The sequence below is a fragment of the Saimiri boliviensis genome, chromosome 11, assembly GCF_048565385.1.
Source record: "Saimiri boliviensis isolate mSaiBol1 chromosome 11, mSaiBol1.pri, whole genome shotgun sequence".
Lineage (NCBI taxonomy): Eukaryota > Metazoa > Chordata > Mammalia > Primates > Cebidae > Saimiri > Saimiri boliviensis.
In genome coordinates, this window is record NC_133459.1 from 91,753,862 (window position 1) to 91,760,124 (window position 6,263).

The 6,263-nt window shown below is 40.7% G+C and overlaps 1 pseudogene; it reads right to left on the minus strand.

The window, feature by feature from the left end:
* Positions 1 to 4,501: 4,501 nt before the first annotated feature.
* On the minus strand, positions 4,502 to 4,600 carry LOC120360561 (U6 spliceosomal RNA; annotated as a pseudogene).
* Between the last annotated feature and the right edge of the window lie 1,663 nt (positions 4,601 to 6,263).

Below are 6,263 nucleotides of genomic sequence, written 5' to 3' on the forward strand. Positions count from 1 at the left end.
CAATGACTAAATCTTACACTCTGTACCTTGTTTGTACTTCAGAGTTCATGAAGTGTGTTCACGGTCGGCAGCCAAGTACAGCGAGTAGGACATTGACTCCAGAGTCCAGCGAGCCTCAGAATCCCATCTCTACACATGCTAGCTGCGTAATCTTGCAAGCAGATGATTTACTCTAAAACTTAGTTTCCGCATTTGCAAAAGGGGAACAATAATAGCTCCACCTGATTGTTTAGTTATGAGGATTTCATGAGATGATACCTGTAATGCACACCAAAAAACAACAAATGTTAGAAATTGTAAATAGTCCTGGAAAGTATTTGTCTTTCCCATTTTACAGATGAGCAAATTAAAGCTCAGAGAGTTTAAGGACTAGAGTCATACAATTGGTTAGTAAGATAGCTAGGATTTAGCTCAGCTTCCCAGCTCCACACCCACAGTACGTGCTACTCCACCAAGGCTCCGAGCTATGGGTCAAACAGGTCTGTCCCTATCACCATGGCATGTCATGTTATTTATTAAGCCCTCACATGCTTGAGGTGTCAGGAAATAGATGCTTCTGGAGTGGGGTAGGTCTTCGTGTGCAGCCTTCATGAGCAGATTCCAGCCAAGCAAAGCACGCCTGGCACTAATCCCTTCCCCATGCCTAGGGATGCTGTGCCTATGGAGTAGGTCAGAAGTCCTTGAATATCCTCAGCCTTCCTTTCCTATGGCAATGCTTCCTGATGCCCTAAGCATATTTTGCTTACCCCGATATTAGAGCCCTCTTCACAATCTCAAGCATTCTAGTATTTTGGGTGTTCATCTGATTCTCTTGTTGGAACAGTAGACTCCAAAGTGAAGTTCCCAAAATGGTACATAGAAGTATGAGAAAAACATATGTGAATGCTTTCTTCCATTTATTTTTAAATCTAAAATATTAACAAAGTTAGGCTTTATCAGTATTAATATGTCACAGCAGAACATATATGATTTATAGTAAACATGCAATTATTAGGCATATATGCTGGTTTTCTGGTTTTCTTTTCTTTCTTTCTTTTTTTTTTCTTTTTTTTTTTTTTTGGTGAAGTGGTATGAAGAAAAGAGACTAGAAGTAACTGTTCTAGAAAGTAAGCTCCTACGGGCAGAAGACGTGTCTTTTTATGAGTGTTCTACCCCTTCCTCATGACCTAGCACTAGATGACATTTCCCTGATTAAATGAATTTGGCATCTATGTCAACTTGTCTTTCTTGTTTATCCCCTCCTTTTGTCATCCATCTGATATAATATTAGGTCTTAGTCAATATTCTCCCAAGACCTGGACAAACAATAAAGCTGTGTTAGTAAAGAGTGAAAATTGCCATAAAAAGACTGAAAAGTACAAGATTCGTAGTCCCCAAGGAGATCATTAATAAGGCATATTATACGCAATAGAAAAGCTAAAAGTAGAACTTCATGGAAGAACTCAGGGACGCAAGGTCAGGCAGGGAACACCAGCACTACACTCTGAGAAATCAAATGTAATCTGAGCATATGTGTGTTTTCAAACTATTACCCTCCCTCTCTTCTGAAAGTTGCAGAAAGCAATGAAACACAATGCAATGAGCCAGGGTCTTGGAAAAAGTAAGAAGTCCCAACTCTGTCACTCTCCCGGATGGGCAATCTTGGACAAGGTCCCTAATCACCCCAATTCCCAGGAAAATAGTTCCTCACCTACAAATGAAGTTGAACGAGATTATTTTGGAGGTTCCTTCGTGTTTTGAAGCATCGCTGATTATAGTTAGTCGTCTTCTTCCTGAGGCAATTTGTTCTTTGAGTGACACCATGAGGCTCACCGAACCAAAAATATCACCTTACCACCAAGCCTTTCATGGTCTGTGACATCCTCTCCTCAGGCACTGTGTCTCCAGGTGGTGTTTCTCAACCTAGCAGTAACTTACTGGTATTGAAGTGTCAGTTATCCATGATGCATACACAGTGGGAAAGCAAGGTCTAAAAGGTTATATATGCAGTATGTGTATGTCTATAAATACAGACAAACATATGTGTATACACATAGAAAAAGAAAGATACTCAGCATACTTTCAATACTGATTATTCCTCAGGAGTAGGAGAGCTAGATAAAGGTAGGAATTTTACCATTTACATTAAATCCTTCTATATATTTGTTTTTTTAAAATAAACTATTTTACTATTAAAAAAAAAAAATTCAGGCCGGGCGCAGTGGCTCACGCCTATAATCCCAGCACTTTGGGAGGCCGAGGCGGGTGGATCACGAGGTCAAGAGATCGAGACCATCCTGGTCAACAAGGTGAAACGCCGTCTCTACTAAAAATACAGAAAATCAGCTGGGCATGGTGGCGCGTGCCTGTAATCCCAGCTACTCAGGAGGCTGAGGCAGGAGAATTGCCTGAACCCAGGAGGCGGAGGTTGCGGTGAGCCGAGATCGCGCCATTGCACTCCAGCCTGGGTAACAAGAGCGAAACTCCGTCTCAAATAAAATAAAATAAAGTAAAATAAAAATAAAAATAAAAATTCAAAAAATTAAAGTCCTATACAAATGTTTACTATTTGTGATAAGTAGCACCAGTTTCTTCAAGAAGAAGCCCTACCAGAAGCAAATCTGCATCTTGATACTGCGTTAGAGTATGAAGTATTAGGCTGAAGTCCTAATAATACCTGAACATTCTATGGAGGATTAGACCCCGGACTGGGAGACCCTAATCACATAATCGGAAACTCTCATTGAGTAATCCTGGTCACTTGAGTTTTCCCAGACTTTACTTGAGTTTGTTTTCACCACTAGAAAACAATGCTTTTTTGATGTGAAACTCCTTCTTCCTTCTTTATTTTCCTCTCTCTCTCTCTCTCTCTCTCTCTCTCTCTTTCTCTCTCTCCACCTCTGTTATCTAAATGCTCCATATTTTGAAGCATTCATCACATTATAGGTTCTGATGGGATATACAGAGAACAACCTTTTACTTTAGAAGCTGAAAATGTCAGATACTTACTTTCCCGCTTCCCTTACAGGTATGCATAGGCATAAGGATCTGGATCGGTGTTTGACTCAGGAACTAGTGACTTCAAACAGCAAAAGCTGCCAAATCTGTTCTGCAGCAGACAATGGTGTTAGTTGTAATAAGAACATTCCTTTTCCAGATGCTACAGTGGTGGTGGTCCTGGCGGTTCTAGCAGCAGGGACCAGCATCCAGGCTTGGGGCATTCACTGAGCCATGATTTCCACGCAGCGGAGGCATTGATGACTTCATGATATTGTTCTGAAGTACAATTTTAGGTGTTGCTTCTGGCTATGTAGCCTCCAGACCTGGGTTTCTATTCCTCCTGGAGAGCAGTGAACTACCTAATATTTTAAAATAAATTCATTTACTGCTTAAATTAACTACAGGTTGTTTCTGTTGCTTGCGACCAAAAAAACGTTAACTAATGGGCTTATTATTTTTGAAAATCATGCACTTGGAGATTATATATAGACACACACACATATGTTTTTAAGGGGAAAAAAACTCTCCTTCCCTTTGTTGATCCCTCATTTTCCCAGTTTTCTTCTCTAGAGGTAGTCATACTGATTTGTTTCTTACGTACACAAGCACATCTATGTATTTAAGAAAATTTACTTAAAAATCACTCAAATAGAATCACTCCATATACACTCTTCCATAGTTTTCTTGTAAATTTAACACTACACATTAGAGATAATTCTATAAGTATAAAGCTGCCTCATTCTTTTTATTCTTTTTATTTTTAGAGACAGGGTCTTGCTCTGTCTCCCAGGCTGGAGTGCAGTGGTGTGATTATAGCTCACCGCAACCTCTAACTTCTGAGTTCAGGGGATCCTCCTGCCTCAGCCTCCCAAGTAGCTGGGACAACAGGTGTGTGCCACCGCTCTCTGCTAATTTTTTATTCTTTTGTAGAGTCAGGCCTTGCCATATTGCCCAGGCTGGTCTCAAACTCTTGGCCTCAACTGATCCTCCCATCCCGACCTCCCAAAGTCCTGGGATTCCAGGTATAAGTGACTGTACCTGGCTGCTTAGTAGCCCTCTAAATGAATACACTATAATTTATGCAGCCAGTGTCTTATTATAAGCAGGGTTGGGTTGCTTACAGTTTTGGTGACTACAAATAATACTGCAAGAAATATCAGTGTAAATATGTATTTTTAAAAAATATGGGGCCGGGCACGGTGGCTCAAGCCTGTAATCCCAGCACTTTGGGAGGTCAAGGTGGATGGATCACGAGGTCAAGAGATCGAGACCATTCTGGTCAACATGGTGAAACCCCGTGTCTACTAAAAATACAAAAAAAAAAAAAAAAATTAGCTGGGCATGGTGGCATGTGCCTGTAATCCCAGCTACTCAGGAGGCTGAGGCAGGAGAATTGCCTGAACCCAGGAGGCGGAGGTTGCGGTGAGCCGAGATCGCGCCATTGCACTCCAGCCTGGGTAACAAGAGCGAAACTCCATCTCAAAAAAAAAAAAAAAAAGTATATATATATATATATACATATATATATATGGAATGCTTCATTCATGTCATCCTTGTGCAGAGGCCATGACAATCTTCTCTGTATCCTTCCAATTTTATCATATGTGCAGCCAGAGTGAGCAAGTAAATATGTCTTCATGTTCAGTTCAAGCAGATTCACAGAAACATGTCTGATAATGAAGTTGCAGCGTCAAAAGGTAAATATAACTTTCAAATTTTGACAGCACCAAAATGCACTGCAAATTTAGTAACAATTTTTAATCCTACTAAAAATATTTGAGACTCCCATCTCACCAAATCTTTACCTCACCAATGTATATGATCAGATTTTATAATTTTGCTATTCTGACAGGTGAAAACTGATTTTCTCATTGTTCTGATAGTGAGGCTGAACACTGTTCCTATATTAAAAGCCATTTGTATTTATTTACCTGTATAGTGTATTCAAGTCCTTTACCTGTTTTGTTTTGTTTTGTTTTGTTTTGTTTTTAAATACAGAGTCTCACTCTGACACCAGGCCAGAGGGTATTGGGCTATCTCAGCTCCCTGCAACCTTCACCTCCCTGGTTCAAGTGATTCTCCTGCTTCAGCCTCCTGAGTAGCTGGGACTACAGGCACGCACCACCAATCCCGGCTAACTTTTATATTTTTAGTAGAGATGGGGTTTCACCATATTGGCCGGGCTGGTCTCAAACTCCTGACCTCAGGTGATTGGCCTGCCTCAGCCTCTCAAAGTGCTGGGATTACAGGCATAAGCCACCACTGTTGTTTTCTACTGGATTTTCATCTGTGTTTAATTGCTTTGTAAAAACTCCATTTTTTTTTTTTAATAGGCTCTTGCTTTGTCACCCAGACTCCTGGAGATCTGGCATTCTCCTGCCTCAGCAACCCCCAACAACTTTTTTTTTTTTTTTTTTTTTTTTGAGATGGAGTCTCACTTTGTGTCCCAGGCTGGAGCAAAGTGGTGCAATCTCAGCTTACTGCAACCTCCACCTCCCAGGTTTGAGCAATTCTCCTGCCTCAGTTCCTGAGTAGCTGGGATTACAGGCATGTGCCACCATTCCTGGCAAATTGTTTTTTATTTTCAATAGACACGGGGTTTCACCATGTTGGCCAGGCTGGTCTTGAACACCTGACCTCAAGTGATCCACCCACCTGGGCCTCCCAAAGTGCTAGGATTCCAGGCGTGAGCCACAGCACACGGTCCTGCCTGAGCCTTTTAAAGTGTTAGGATTACAAGTGTGAGCCACCACACCTGGTCAAAATTCCATATTTTAAAGTAAAGTAGCCTTTTGTCACGCTTGCTGCAAATATTGTTTCCCAATTTGTTTTTGGTCTTCTGCCCTTTTTTTATTTGAGTTTTGGTTTTTGCTTTGCATAAATCGTTAATTTTCACAAAGCCAAATTTGTCTATATTTTTGCTTATGGCTCTGGATTTGTTTGGAATGGCTTTTGGCTGGGTAGCTTCTCATGGTTTCAACATTGAAGCTGCTAATTTAGAAAAACAACACTTGAGACTTGGTTAAAGACAGCACATTAAACACATGCTCCACTCCCTCCTAGATGTCAACCAAAACTTAATGTTTTGATCAAGTGATACATAGATTTACATGGATTTAAAACCAGAAAAATACAAAGAGGTACAACCTGAAAAGTTTCCCTCATGTATGTCTCCCATCAACTCAGTTCCCACTTTCTCCCTGTCCAGAAATAAGGACTGTTACTCGTGTCTTATGCATGTTTTGTTTCCAGAGTTTCTTTATGCGTAGGCAAGTAAGAATTTT